The sequence below is a fragment of the Macaca fascicularis genome, chromosome 3 (assembly GCF_037993035.2).
Source record: "Macaca fascicularis isolate 582-1 chromosome 3, T2T-MFA8v1.1".
Lineage (NCBI taxonomy): Eukaryota > Metazoa > Chordata > Mammalia > Primates > Cercopithecidae > Macaca > Macaca fascicularis.
Window position 1 is genome coordinate 180,994,508 of NC_088377.1, and position 15,019 is coordinate 181,009,526.

The 15,019-nt window shown below is 43.2% G+C and overlaps 1 protein-coding gene and 1 non-coding gene across 2 annotated transcripts in view; one reads left to right on the forward strand and one right to left on the reverse strand.

Annotated features, from left to right (window-relative positions):
* The window catches only part of UBN2 (ubinuclein 2), a 98,897-nt gene that overhangs the window by 82,610 nt on the left and 1,268 nt on the right, over positions 1–15,019 (forward strand). The gene's annotated exons all lie outside the window — the stretch shown is intronic.
* LOC123572562 (U6 spliceosomal RNA) lies at positions 2,925–3,028 on the reverse strand. The gene has a single exon (XR_006697134.1). It is a non-coding gene; the product is annotated as a U6 spliceosomal RNA (small nuclear RNA).

The window sequence follows — 15,019 nt, forward strand, 5'->3', positions numbered from 1 at the left end:
TAATGCGTCAATCATATGCCTTGATTCATAGCACATTGTCATCATCAGTCAGCTCTAGAACTCATTCCCTCACTTCATTATCCATTAAGTTTCTCCTCTTCCTTAGTCCCCACTCTGCTCTGTCCCATAGTCTCCACCCTTACTTTTTTGATATGCGCCCCTTGTTTTGCAGGCATTCTTCAAAGTAAGTAGTATTGTGTTTATGTATACAATTCTAAGTCATACCAATGGTACTGTGATAGCCATGTTTCCTGTTTTCTACTTAGATGCATCCATGTTGCTGTGCGTCCATTCGGGGTGTTGCTTCTTACTGCTGCACAGATTCCCTAGTGTGCACGCACCACGTTATACACACCTGTTCCCCTCACAGTGGATAACTAGGTTATGTTCAATTCCTTATTACCAAAAACAAGGTGATAGTTAGTCTTCCCTTCTGTCAGTTGGGTGCTGATCTTTGCTCATTGTGCAATTGCATTTTGGTGTCTTGTTGTGGATATTAATCTCTTACCAGTTTTAGATGTGTCAGTTACTTTTGTCTGTTACCTGTCTTTTAACTTTGTCTGTGACATACTTTATTGAACAGAAATCCTTACTTTTTGATTAATCTACTTTTTGTCTTATGTTTGTGTTTGGGACAGTTTACTTATGAAATATTTCCCTAGTCCTATACCATAAAGATAGCCTCCAGAATTTTCTCCTATGAGCATTATAGTTTTGCCTTCACATTTTCATTTACAATCCATCTGGCATCTACCTTTGTATATTGTGTAATGTAGGGATCCAACTTTATTATTCTATGTTTAGTGAAGCAGTTTTCCCAATGCCACCTAACAGATCAATACTTCTCCCATTAATTTGTGGTACCATTTTTATCATATACCCAGTTGTCATATATGGAAAGATCTATTTTTGAGCTTTGTTCTGTTCCATTGCTTTTTTTATTTCCACACCAGTATCTTACTGTTTTCTATTACCGTAGACTTTAACAATATGCCTTAATATCTAGTAAAGAGAGTCCCATCTTTGTTATTCTATGTTGGCCCAGCTAATTATGGATTTTTATTCTTCCATATAAATTTTAGAATAAACTGTCCACTTCCATTTAAAATCCAGTTGAAATATTGATTAGGATTGAATTTGCATTGAATTCACCTTCTTTGAGGCCTGTAGAGTGGTTTAAGGAGAATAATAGAATCTTTAAGTTACAGATTGTTTTGTGTGTCTTCCAATAAAGCTTTTAAAACTTCTCTATGAAGGTCTTGTTTATACATTAATTTCTAGGTATTTTATAGCTGTTGCTTCCGTGAATTGTATCTTATTCTTTGTTTTCTGATTTGTTGTCAGTACTAAGGAATGCTGTTGATCCTTTAAAGTTGATTTTATGTCCAGCAATTTTGCTAAACTGTTATTCTAATAACTCATCTGATTATTTTATTAGCTTTTCAATGGAAGTGATCATATAATGTACAAATAACGATGGTTTTATCTCTTTCAATTTCACATTTTACATCTTGTCTTAGAGCATTAGACTGATCCTTTAATACTATGCTAAACAGTAATGGGGAAAGTGGCATCTGTGTTCCTTATTTTAATGGGAACATTAAAATCTTGTTCCTTATTGATCTAAGTCTTCTCCATTAAGTATGGTGTTATTCTAGATTTTTGGTATATAGTTTTTATGAACTTAAAGTTCTATTCCTAATTTTCTGGGAAGGTTGATTATATGCATGAGTTGAAGTAGATCAAGTGCTTTTCCCATAATACCTATATATGATCAACACTGACAGAATTTTTTTTTCTTTTGAGACAGAGAGTTATGCTCTTGTTGCCCAGGCTGGAGTGCAGTGGCGCGATCTCAGCTCATTGCAACCTCCACCTCCCGGGTTCAAGCGATTCTCCTGCCTCAGCCTCCCAAGTAGCTGGGATTACAGGCGTGTGCCACCACGCCCAGCTAATTTTGTATTTTTAGTAGAGATGGGGTTTCACCATGTTGGTCAGGCTGGCCTTGAACTCCTGACCTCAGGTGATCCGCCTGCCTCAGCCTCCCAAAGTTCTGGGATTACAGGCGTGAGTCACCGCACCTGGCCCAGAAATTATTTTAGAAGCGTATTTGTGGCTGGATGCAGTGGCTCATGCCTGTAATCCCAGCACTTTGGGAGGCTAAGGCGGGTGGATCACAAGGTCAGGAGTTCGAGACTAGCCTGGCCAATATGGTGAAAGCCTGTCTCTACTAAAAATACAAAAATTGGCTGGGCGTGGTGGTGGGCACCTGTAGTCCCAGTTACTGGGGAGTCTGAGGCAGGAGAATCACTTGAACCCAGGAGGCAGAGGTTGAAGTGAGCCAAGATCACGCCACTGCACTCCAGCCTGGACAACAGAGAGAGACTCTGTCTCAAAAAAATAAATAAAATAAAATAAAATAAAAAGTGTATTTGTGGAATTATTTATTTATTTATTTAGACATAGTCTCTGTCACCGGGGCTGGAGTGCTACGGTATGATCTCAACTCACTGCAACCTCTGTCTCCCGGGTTCAAGCTAGTGTCCTGCCTCAGCCTTCCAAGTAGCTGGAATTATAGGCATGTGCCATCGCACCCAGCTAATTTTTGTATTTTTAGTAGAGACAGGGTTTCACCATGTTGGCCAAGATGGTCTCAAACTCCTGACTTCAAGGGATCTGCCCATCTTGATCTCCCAAAGTGCTGGGATTACAGACGTGAGCCACCATGCCCGGCCAGTTTTTAATTGTTTGTAATCTCCTGTGTGTTTGTTTCTGTTTTCATGCTGTGCTTTGTTTAGATGCATCATCTTACTCTTAATCAGTCTTGCCATTCTTCCTTCTCAATAACTTTTCAAAGAACCATGAATGTTTTTGGATGCATATATGTTCATTATGGTTGTATCTTTTTGATATAGTATCTTTTTAAAAATATGGAACGCTTCACGAATTTGTGTATCATCTTTGTGCAGGGGCGGTGCTAATCTTTGTATCATTCCAGTTTTAGTATATGTGCTGCTGAAGCGAGCACTGATACAATGTTCTTTTACCAATATGATGTCCCTCATTTTTCTTTGTGACTTTTTCCCTGTCTGGTATTAAATTTAATATCCAGATATCTAGACCCCAAATAGTATCTCGTTGTATGAATATGTCACAGTTTACCCATTCATCAGTTGACAGACACTTGGACTGTTTCCACTTTTTAGCTATTATGAATAATGCTCCTATTAACACTTGTGCACAAGTTTTTATGTGGATATATGTTTTCAGTCCTCTTAGGTATAGACCTGGGAGTGGAATTGCTGGGTTTCATGGTAACTATGTTTCATTTGAGGAATTATCAAGCTCTTTTCCACAGTAACCAAACCATTTTACATTCCCACCAGCAATGTATAAGAGTTCCAGTTCTGGCCGGGCACAGTGGCTCAGGCCAGCCATGGTGGCTCACACCTGTAATCCCAGCACTTTGTGGGGCAGAGGCAGGCAGATCACCTGAGGTCAGGAGTTCGAGACCAGCTTGGCCAACATGGTGAAACCCCATCTCTACTAAAAACACAAAAATTAGCCAGGCGTGGTGGCAGGTGCCTGTAATCCCAGCTACTGGGGAGGCTGAGGCAGGAGAATTGGTAGAACCTGGGAAGCAGAGGTTGCAGTGAGCTATCGCGCCATTGCACTCTAGCCTGGGGGACAAGAGCCAGACTTAATCTAAAAAAAAAAAAAAGAGTTCCAGTTCCTCTACATTCTCATCAGCATTTGTCATTTTTCATTTTTTAAATTATGGCTGTCATCTCCCAGTGGGTATAAGTGGTATCTTGTTATTCTTTTGATTTGAATGTTCATAATGACTAATGGTGTTGAACATCTTTTCATGTGCTTAGTAAGTTCTTAGTATATGAAGTATAATATACTTATATGAAGTATAAAAGTACTTATTCCAGGAGAGTTTTCAGAGAGGCTTCTGTGCTGGTTTTAAACTTGTTAAAACCTTGTATGTCTGAAAGTATCATCTTTGCTTCTTCACATTTAAATAATAGTTTAATGGGATGTAATTTTCTAGGTTCTTTTCCTTCATCACTTAGAAATATAATTTTATGGCCATATACGGTGGCTCATGCCTATAATCCCAGCACTTTGGGAGACCGAGGCAAGCAGATCAGCCTGGCCAACATGGTGAAAACCCATCTCTACTACAAATACAAAACTTAGCTGGGCATGGTGGCAGGGGCCTGTAATCCCAGTTGCTGGGAGGCGGAGTCTAGAGAATCACTTGAACCCAGGAAGCAAAGGCTGCAATGAGCAGAGATCGCGCCACTGCACTCCAGCCTGAATGGCAAGAGTGAAACTCTGTCTCAAAAAAATAAAATTATATATATATAAAAATATAAATTAAAAAAATGTGTGTGTATATATATATAGTTTCATTGCTTTTTTGTCTCTAATTTTTCTGTTAGGAAGACTAATGCCAATCCAATTTTTATTCTTTTGTGAACTATATTCCTTCTTTCTGTAAGCTTTTAGAATTTTGTTTTCTTTTTTTTTTTTTTTTTTTGGTCTTCGATGTTCCTAAATTTCTTTTTTTTTTTTGAGATGGAGTCTTACTCTGTCACCCAGGCTGGAGTGCAATGGTGTGGTCTTGGCTCACTGCAACCTCTGCCTCCTGGGTTCAAGCAATTCTCCCACCTCAACCTCCCGAGTAGCTAGGACTACAGGCCAGTGTTCCTAAATTTCATTACAGTATGGCAAAGTTTAGATTTTTCCTTCTCTATTCTGTTTGATGTTCTACAAGACCTTTGCATTGCGATCTTTTTATCATTAATCTTTATTATTATTATTTGAGATAGGGTCTTGTTCTGCCATCCAAGCTGGAGTGCACGGCTCACTGCAACCTCCACCTCCCAGGCTCAACTGATCCTCCCACCTCAGCCTCCCAAGTAGTTGGAACTATATGGTGCACACCACCACACCCAGCTAATTTTTAATTTTTTTTAGAGACAGGGTCTCACTACATTGCCCAGTCTGGTCTCAAAATTAATCTTTAAAACTTCACACTTAAGCTTTTTTTTCTTCTTTTTTTTTTTTTTTTTTTTTGACTCCCAGCATGAAATACACACACTTAAAATTTTTTAATACATTCTCTTTCTTACATCCATTTTTTCTTTTTCTGGAACTTGTATTAGGCAGATATTGACACTAATATTTTCCATCTCTCTTAAACGTTCTTTGGTATTTTCCATCTCCTTATTACTTTTCGGTACCTTCTAGAAAAATTTCTTCAGCTGATTTATTATTCATTTTTCAGCTATTCTTGTTTTTTTTTTTTTTTTTTTTTTGAGACACAGTCTCGCTCTGTTGTCCAGGCTGGAGCGCAGTGGCACAATCTTGGCTCACTGCAACCTCCACCTCCTGCATTCAAGTGATTCTCCTGCCTCAGCCTCCCAAGTAGCCAGGATCACAAGTGCCCGCCACCATACCCAGCTAATTTTTGCATTTTTAGTAGAGATGGGGTCTCACCATGTTGGCCAGGCTAGTCTCAAACTCCTGACCTCGGGTGAGCCACCCACCTTGGCCTCCCAAAGTGCTGGGATTACAGGCATGAGCCACCGCATGCAGCCCAACTATTATTTTTTTTATCCACGCTACTGAGTTTGTTACCAACTTCATATCAGTGTTTCCACTGGATTCTGTGACACTGCTTGTTCCTCGTTACCATCCTCTTATCTCTCTGAGGATCTTTGTTGTGCTTATTTTAGAGTCCTGATTTGTGTAGGACAGTTTGTCTCCTTTGATGTGATTGTACTCTTAAAATATCTGGTGATTTTAACCTCCGAGCTTGTTTTTCCCTGAGCTTATCAGCTTCCTTAGCTGGTGACATACAGTCAGGGGCATGGGCAAGGTCCAGCCCCCAGCCTGTGCTTTAGCAAGTGGGCTGGGAGCACCAGCAGCCTTTCCTAGAGCAAACTTCCAGGCACCTGAGTCAGACCTGAACTTAGACTGTGGGTCTGATTGTGCAGTTTACTGTTTTCTACCAACTTGCTCATGGTGGCTTATTTCTCTGTGTGTTTAGTGATTTTTGTATGATATATCCCTGCACTTCAGAACTTTATGGACATTCCTTGAGGCCTGGATATTTTGTTTGTTTGTGTTTTTAAGACAGTGTTTCACTGTATGCCCAGGCCAGAATGCAGTGACATGATCATTTCTTACTGCAGCCCTGACCACCTTGGCTCAAGTGATCCTCCCACCTCAGCCTCCCAAATAGTTGGGCCTGCAGGTGCGTGCCACCACACCCAACTAATTTTTTAAAAATTTGAGGCCTGGATTTAAAGAAGAAGGATTTCTTCTTTAGAAAGGACTTGCTTTAGAGTCCTCTCCTTTAGAGAGGACTTGCTTTGCTTCTTCCAGGTTCCTAGGGACATTACTGACCCAAGACTGACCCTTTCAAATTAATTTTCAGCTTAGGATCTCTGGGCTGCGAAGTTAGGATGGATTTCAGCCACAAACTCATGCAAGTGGTAAGAGCTGGTGGTTAAAGACTCCTGTGGGCGGTTCTCTGGCTGGTGGTTAAGGACTCCTGTGGGGGGTTTTCCACCCTGCCACCCACCCAACACTGCAGTCAAGGCAGAAAAGCTTCTTCTCAGCAAGGTCAGGGATGCTTTTTTCATTCTCAGCAATTTCCTGTCTTTGAGGCCCCAGCATTAGGCAAGAGTGCAAGAATCTTTTTTTTTTTTTTTTTGAGATGGAATGTTGCTCTGTTGCCCAGGCTGGAGTTCAGAGGTGCAATCTCAGCTCACTGAAACCTCTTGCCTCCCGGGCTCAAGCAATTCTCCTGCCTCAGTCTCCCGAGTAGCTGGGATGACAGGTGGGCACCACCATGCCTGGCTAATTTTTGTATTTTTAGTAGAGATGGGGTTTCGCCATGTTGGCCAGGCTGATCTCGAACTCCTGACCTCCAGCAATCTGCCATCCTTGGCTTCCCGAAGTGCTGGGATTACAGACATGAGCTGGGATTGCAGGCATGAGCCTTGATCTGCTGTCCCACCATGCCTGTCTGGGGCCTTCTTTCCTTTTGGTTGCCTGAGGCAAATTAAAAATCCAGATTCTAAAGCCAGTTGCGCAGATGCCCACCTGTAGTCCCAGCTACCTTGGAGGCTGAGGCAAGAGGATTGCTTGAGCCCAGGAGTTCAAGTCCAGCCTGGGCAACACAGCAGACACTCCATCTCTAAAAAATAAAAAATGATAAGAAATTCCAGCCTCTAGGCCACCAGGGATTACCATAGGCCCTCAAGGCAAACACCGCTGTTCCTTTCTCCTTCCAGGCCCTCCTTCTCTGACCTCCAGTTATTCTGGTCTTCTTTACTTCCCTGTTAGCTCAGTCATGCTTTAAAGTATTTTTTTATGTATTTATTAAAATTTCACCCAACACTCAAAGTAGTCTCTATTGACAGAGATTTCTCTGCACATCTAATTATCCATAATTTCAAAAACAAAAATTCTGACCAGGCGTGATGGCTCATGCCTATAATCCCAGCAGTTTGGGAGGCTGAGGCGGGCAGATCACCTGAGGTCAGGAGTTTGAGACCAACCTAGCCAACATGGTGAAACCCCGTCTCTACTAAAAATACAAACATTAGCCGGGCGTGGTGGTGAGTGCCTGTAATCCCAGCTACTCAGGAGGCTGAGGCAGGAGAATCGTTTGAACTGGGAGGCAGAGGTTGCAGTGAGGCGAGATGACAATACTGCACTCCAGCCTGGGCGACAGAGACTCTGTCTTAAAAACAAAACAAAATTTCACCCAACACTTTAAGGTAGCCTATATTGACAGAGATTTATCTGCACGTCTAATTTTCCATAATGTCAAAAACAAAAATTCTGGCAAAGTGCTGGGATTTTAGTCACAGTGGCTCATGCCTATAATCCCAACACCTAGGGAGGCCGAAGTGGGCGGATCACTTGAGGTCAGATGTTAGAGACCAGCCTGGCCAACATGGTGAAACCCCATCTCTACTAAAAATACAAAAATTAGCCAGGTGTGTTAGTGGGCACCTGTAATCTGAACTACTCAGGAGGCTGAGGCAGGAGGATCACTTGAAGCCGGGAGGCGGAGGTTGCAGTGAGCCAAGATCATGCCACTGCACTCCAGCTTGGGCGACAGGGTGAGACTCCATCTCAAAAAAAAAAAAAGAAAAAGAAAAGAAAAACATCCTCTATATATTTTATATAAAAAGTCATATTAACGTAAGGATGTAATATATAAATATGTAATAATTCTGTATTAGCTATGCCTTCACACAGCCCGCTTCGTAAGTCAGGCTGTCATGAGGCACCTGCGGCACATCAGGTATCCTGGTGTGAGGAAGGGGTTACTTTTTATAATGACAATTTCTTTTACTAAAATGGGACTCTTTCTGTGTCAGTTTCACCAGAGACCCCAAAGGCTGAGAACAAAACAGTAGGTGCCAAGTACTTCCACATTCTAAAGGCAGGAGGAGCTGGATCACCTTCGCAGCTCATGCTGAGATTGTAAAACCATTAGCTCCACATTGGGAAGGATTAGCTTGGCATCCACATCCCGGCCTTGGCGGAATGTGAGAGGATTGCTTTGGAGCAGTTGTCTGCGTGCTGGACATGGCCCTTCTCCCTAGGCAGGAGGGGGTGGGTGCCTCATCTTCAGCTCATGCTAAATAATGGAGCACTTCAAGAGGACCTTTTGGAAAGTGTGACATGTCTTCTGGAGTTTGAGGGACACGCGGACTGGGATTTGACTCCCTGTCGGTGGCTAGCCCCTGGAGATGGCCGCCTTTGGCGTGGTTCGCACTCTCAGAGTTCCTGCAGGCCTGCCGTGGTTTTCTAGAAAGGGAGGCGGCCTTGTTCCAGGCAAAGGGAACACCGGAGGGATGGGGTAACCTCAGTGGAGGGGAGGACTTCTGGAGCCTAAGGGGCTGGGCAGGTATCCTAGTGTCCAGCTGGAGAAGGTGTAGCCTCCGGGGGACAGCAGGTGGCCTGGGGGTGGAGACTCTGCAGAACCCATGAGAAGACACCTAGGAGAAAAGAAGCACCATTTGGAATCTGTCACTCCCCGACTCAACTCATGGAGTGAAACCTGACCTTCCTTCCCCTGCTTCCCCAGGACAGCAGCAGGCCAGGGACAGCAGCCAGCGAGGCCGGAGGAGGCAGTATGAGAAAGAGGAATGACACTCACCGTGACCCCACACACTCCAGGCTGGAGAAGGAGAGAGGCTTTCAAGTCAATGACATTTGAAGTTTTGAGATGACACTGGATAAGACTGACTAATACCTAGAAAAGGAGACTTTTCTTTTTTTCTTTTTTTCTTTTTTTTTTGTTTTTGAGACAGAATCTTGTGTCACCCAGGCTGGAGTGCAGTGGCGTAATCTCGGCTCACTGCAACCTCTCCCTCCCAGGTTCAAGTGATACTCCTGCCTCAGCCTCTGGAGTAGCTGGGACTGTAGACACATGCCACTACGCCTGGCTAATTTGTGTATTTTTAGTAGAGATGGGGTTTCATCATGTTAGCCAGGCTGGTCTTGAACTCCTGACCTCAGGTGATCCACCCACCTCAGCTTCCCAAAGTGCTGGGATTACAGGCATGAGCCACCGCGCCCAGCCAAGACTATTTTTTAATAAAACAAAAACAAAACAAAACAAGAAACTCTTTAACCTGTTTGTTACCCAAAAGAGGCTGGAAAAACTATAAATGTCATCCAGGCCTAGGAAAGAACATATCATTACAACTGATTTGTAGGGGCACTCCTGAGAAAGCAAAGTTATTTTTTGTTCATACCTTAGCTCCTTCAGCAAAAGGCTGCATGGGAGTGTAGAAGGACAGGTCAGGGAAACAGGTGGGCCATGTCCCCTGGCCCTCTTGGCCCACTTCCAGGCCAGGGCAATCTAAGCCAGCAATGGGAAGATGTTTCATTGGAACTTTGGAGTTTTCATGTTATACCATCTGGACTTTTGCTTTTTTTTGAGACGGAGTCTCACTCTGTCGCCAGGCTGGAGTGCTGTGGCGTCCCACCACACCCAGCAAATTTTTGTATTTTTAGTATAGACGGGGTTTCACCATGTTGGCCAGGATGGTCTCGATCTCGATCTCCTGACCTCACGATCTGCCCACCTTGGCCTCCCAAAGTGCTGGGATTACAGGCGTGAGCCACCGTGCTCGGCTGGATTTTTTAAACAACCAAAGAGGAAGATTGTTCTGCTATTTCCTGGAAGGGCTGTGTAAACCACCCCCCGTTTCACACAGGACAGAAAGAAGTCACCCAGGAAGCTGACAAGTGGCAGTGATGAGAAGGAATCGCTCACTCTCTCCTTGCATCCAGCAGGTCCAACTTGCCTGTTATGAGCTTCATAATATTCTGAGTATTATCATGTACTGCAGTTTCCATGCCGCAGGATGTCATCAGTGGGTTCACTTGATTAAAAGCAAGACCTTCAAATAACAGAAACTACCATGTAATGGAAAGAAGCCATGAAAATCTCATATACAAGAATTGTTGGCCGGGTGCAGTGGTTCATACCTGTAATCCCAGCACTTTAGGAGGCCAAGGTGGGCAGATCACTTGAGGTTAGGAGTTTGAGCTCAGCCTGGCCAACATGGTGAAACCTTGTCTCTACCAAAAAATACAAAAATCAGCTGGGTGTCAAATTCAAAATTAATCACCTAGTTTTCTTTTACAAAAGAGTCAAGCATTTCTCATATACTGAGCTCTCCTTTGATGACAAGAGGCTGTCAGGAGTGTGCTTCCCTGAGGTTCACAGCATATTTTTGGCAATCAGGTTTCATTCCCAAATTTTTATATGCTACTCTCCGTATTACAAGGACTAGAATTATGGAAACTGCATTTCTTAATATCTCTTGCCTGCAAGCTTCTGGACTGAATTTTTTTTTTTTTTTTTTTTTTTTTTTTTTTTTTTTTTTTTTGAGACAGAGTCTCACTCTTATCGCCTAGGCTGGAGTTCAGTGGCGTGATCTCGGCTCATTGCAACCTCCGCCTCCCAGATTCAAGTCATTCTCCTGCCTCAGCCTCCTGAGTAGCTAGGATTACAGGAGTCCGCCACCACGCCTGGCTAATTTTGGTATTTTTAGTAGAGATGGGGTTTCACCATGTTGGCCAGGCTGGTCTCGAATAGATGTGATTTTTTTGTACTCATGCAAGTTCTCGTAGGTGCAAGGAAAAAGTGGTATTATTATTTTGGAGGCCATGGTAGACCTAAAATCCCACAGTAGCCTCCAAGTGATCCATTAGCCCCATCTCAGTGCTTTGGGGCCTCTGCCATCAACAGGGGTTTCCTGCATTTTCCTGACCTGGGTGATAGAAGCAACCAACCTCCCGTACTCTGAAGCACTGTGTGGTGGCAGGCTCCCCCTAGCCCCTAATTCCCGCTGCCGTTCTTATGATGTCATAAGCATTTAAATACCCTGCACTCAATTCCTGTCTGCTTGAAAGGCCTACAGTGGTTCCCTTTTTCTTGCTAAACCCTGACTACTATGGATGCCTAGCTGATATTTGGGAAAAAATGGAGATCCTTAATGGGTCTCTTTAAGTTAAAAATTTTTTTAAGGTTTAATTAGACATGAACTGCCAATTTTAAAAGAAACTTATACTATGAAGAGAGAAATTTGAAAAATGAATGTTTAGAAATGTTTATCACTGTGCAATTTTGTTGCCTGAAATAATGTGCTAAAGATTTTTCAGAATATGGCTGGCTGCGGTGGCTCACGCCTGTAATCCCAGCACTTTGGGAGGCTGAGGCAGGCAGATCTCCTCAGGTCAGAAGTTCGAAACCAGCCTGGCCAATATGGCGAAACCCTGTCTCTACTAAACATACAAAAATTACCCAGGCACAAGCAGGAGAATCACTTGAACCTGGGAGGCAGAAGTTGCAGTGAGCCGAGATTGCACCATTGCACTCCAGCCTGGGCGACAGAGTGAGACTATGTCTCAAAAAAATAAATAAACAAATAAGATTTTTCAGAACAATGAAACATGCTGAATTACGTTGTTGTCAATAAAATACACAATAATCTTTCTTTACTGAGAGAAATTAGGACTTTTTTTAGTGTTGATAAAAATATTTTCAAAAATATTTTCAAAACATTTTCAAAACATTTCAAAAATATTTTTAAAACATTTCTATTTTTTCATATTTTATAATGCTTCAGTAGTAAATGTATATAATTTTAAAATAAATACAAAGGCTTACAGGGGAGTGACAAGACTTTCACTGATACGAGTACATAATTAAAAAGTTTAGAAATCACTCTTTTTTTTTTTTGAGACAGTCTTGCTCTGTCACTCAGGCTGGAGTGCAATGGCGCGATCTTGGCTCACTACAACCTCTGCCTCCTGGGTTCAAGTGATTCTCTTGCCTCAGCCTCCTGAGTAGCTGGGATTACAGGCGCCCGCCACCACGCCCGGCTAATGTTTTGTATTTTTAATAGAGATGGGGGTTCACCATGTTGGCCAGGCTAGTCTCGAACTCTTGACATCAAGCGATCCACCTGTCTCGGCCTCCCAAAGTGCTGGGATTTGAGGCATGAGCCACCGTGCCTGGCCGAAATCACTGCTTTCAGACACAACATCTATAGCATCACACTCAACAGAAATGCATGCACACACATATACTCTGATGTGTACTCATTTTCATCAGTCCTGACACTTGCCCTCCAAAATCTCCCCCCCAATTATGGTAGCACATCCAGGTTGCCAGTCCTTGCTGTAGTTGAAGAGTAAAGATGGGGCCCTCGGAGTCGGTCCCCACAGTTTCACTGGGCATAGTAAACTGTTGTCCCAGAACTCCTTTACCTTCACACAAGGCTTGAAGGACAGGATGAGGAGACCTGACAATGGCTGGGGAGTGAAGGTAGGGTTTCTCTAGTTAAAAACATGGGCATTGCACCGGGCGCGGTGGCTCACGCCTGTAATCCCAGCACTTTGGGAAGCTAAGTGGAGTGGATCACTTGAGGCCAGGGGTTTGAGACCAGCCTGGTCAACATGGAGAAACCCCATCTCTACTAGGAATACAAAAATTAGCCGGGCATGGTGGCATGTACCTGTAGTCCCAGCTACTTGGGAGGCTGAGGCAGGAGAATCACTTCAACCCAGGAGGCAGAGTTTGCAGTGAACCAGGATCTGCCTGGGCAACAGAGCAAGACTCTGTCTCAAAACAAACAAACAAACAAACAAAAAATGGGCATTGTCCCATACAGCATATGTACACACACATGTTGAAAATGGCAGAACCCTCCTATCATTTGCCTCTCAGCTCAAATATCACTTTCTCAGGAAGGACCTCCAGAACACATTACAAAGCAGCAGGTCCAGTCCCCAGCCCTGGCTTTATTTTTCCCCATAGCACACATCACGCTGTGACAAACTTTGTTTTACTTGTTATTTATCGTTGTCTGCCCGTCTCTCAAACAGAAGCTTTGTGAAGATAGGAACTTTTACCTGTTTTGCTTGCTCTGATTTCCTTAGCACCTAAAAGAGTGCCTAACTCATAGCAGGTGTGCAGTAAAATTCATTGAATGATAAAATATTTGCCTTCCCAGGCTTCCTTGAAGCCAAGACATGGGCACATCACCCAGGCCATGCCAATTAGAACCACCCACTTGAGAACATGACCCAGATGATGACTTAGACTCATCCTGGCACACATGGGAGCAGAGAAGCCAGCCACTGCCAGTGTGCTGCAGCAGTAGCTTTGGTGCAGGTGTCCAGGTCTGGCCCAGGGCCACTGTGTCAGCATTGCAAACTGTGGTGACTGTGCCTGGGGATGTTTTCACTGGACCAGATCTGTGGCAGGATTTTGGGTGAGGTTGTTGGCTATGTCACTCCCAAGCCTGGTCTCTAGCCTTACCATAAAATTGTGAGAAGCACCCTGCATCCTTTTAATAAACGTATTTTCTTCTTCTTCTTTTCTTTTTATTTTATTTTATTTGTTTATCTTTTTTGAGACGCAGTTTCACTTTTGTTGCCCAGGCTGGAGTGCAATGGCGCAATCTTAGCTTACCGCAACCTCTGCCTCCCGGGTTCAAGCGATTATCCTGCCTCAGCCTCCTGAGTAGCTAGAATTACAGGCATGTGCCACCACACCCAGCTAATTTGTATTTTTAGTAGAGACGGGGTTTCTCCATGTTGGTCAGGCTGGTCTCAAACTCCCAACCTCAGGTGATCTGCCCACCTCAGCCTCCCAAAGTGTTGGGATTACAGGCGTGAGCCACCGTACCCAGCCCAGAGCCAACATTTTATTATTTACTCTGTGTATTAGTCTATTTTGTGTTACTATCAGAGAATACCGCAGACTAGGTAATTTATAAAGAAAATTTATTTATCATAATTCTGGGGGCTGGGAAGTCCAATATCAAGGTGCTGGCATCTGGTGAGGGCCTTTGTGTTATGTCAGAAGGCAGAAGGACAAGAAGGCAAAAGGGGCCCAAACTCACTTTTATAACAAGCTCACTCTAGTGACAACGAACACTCTGCAATAACAATAGTAATGTACTCTGTCCTCATGACCTAATCACTTATTAGGCCTCACCTCCCAACACTTGCACTAGGAACCTAGTTTCCAACATATGAACTTTGGGGGATACATTAAAACCATAGCACTCTGCCTGAATGAACTAATAGCATAGAATGGAAGGTAAGAGTCTTCTGGCAGTTCAGTAAATCCAGAATTCTTATCACCCGTTACCACAACAGTTATTGAAGACTTATTTCCAGAAAATTATCCCATTTCTTCAGGGCTGGCTAAAATCTGCTGCATCTTAGAAAACTGCTTGAATTTCTATCACAAGGAGAATAACTGATAGAATTCTCCCTAATCCCTCCTGTGTATTTGCCCTTTAAAACCATATACTTGTGAACTAGAGGTTGATAAACATGAGTGTGAGTGGGACAGATTAATTCATTATCCTTAAGTTATATAGTTTCCTCTTCTGTTGACTCTGGAAGTGTCAAGATTCCAGCTAGGGCTTGAAATATTATATCAAAA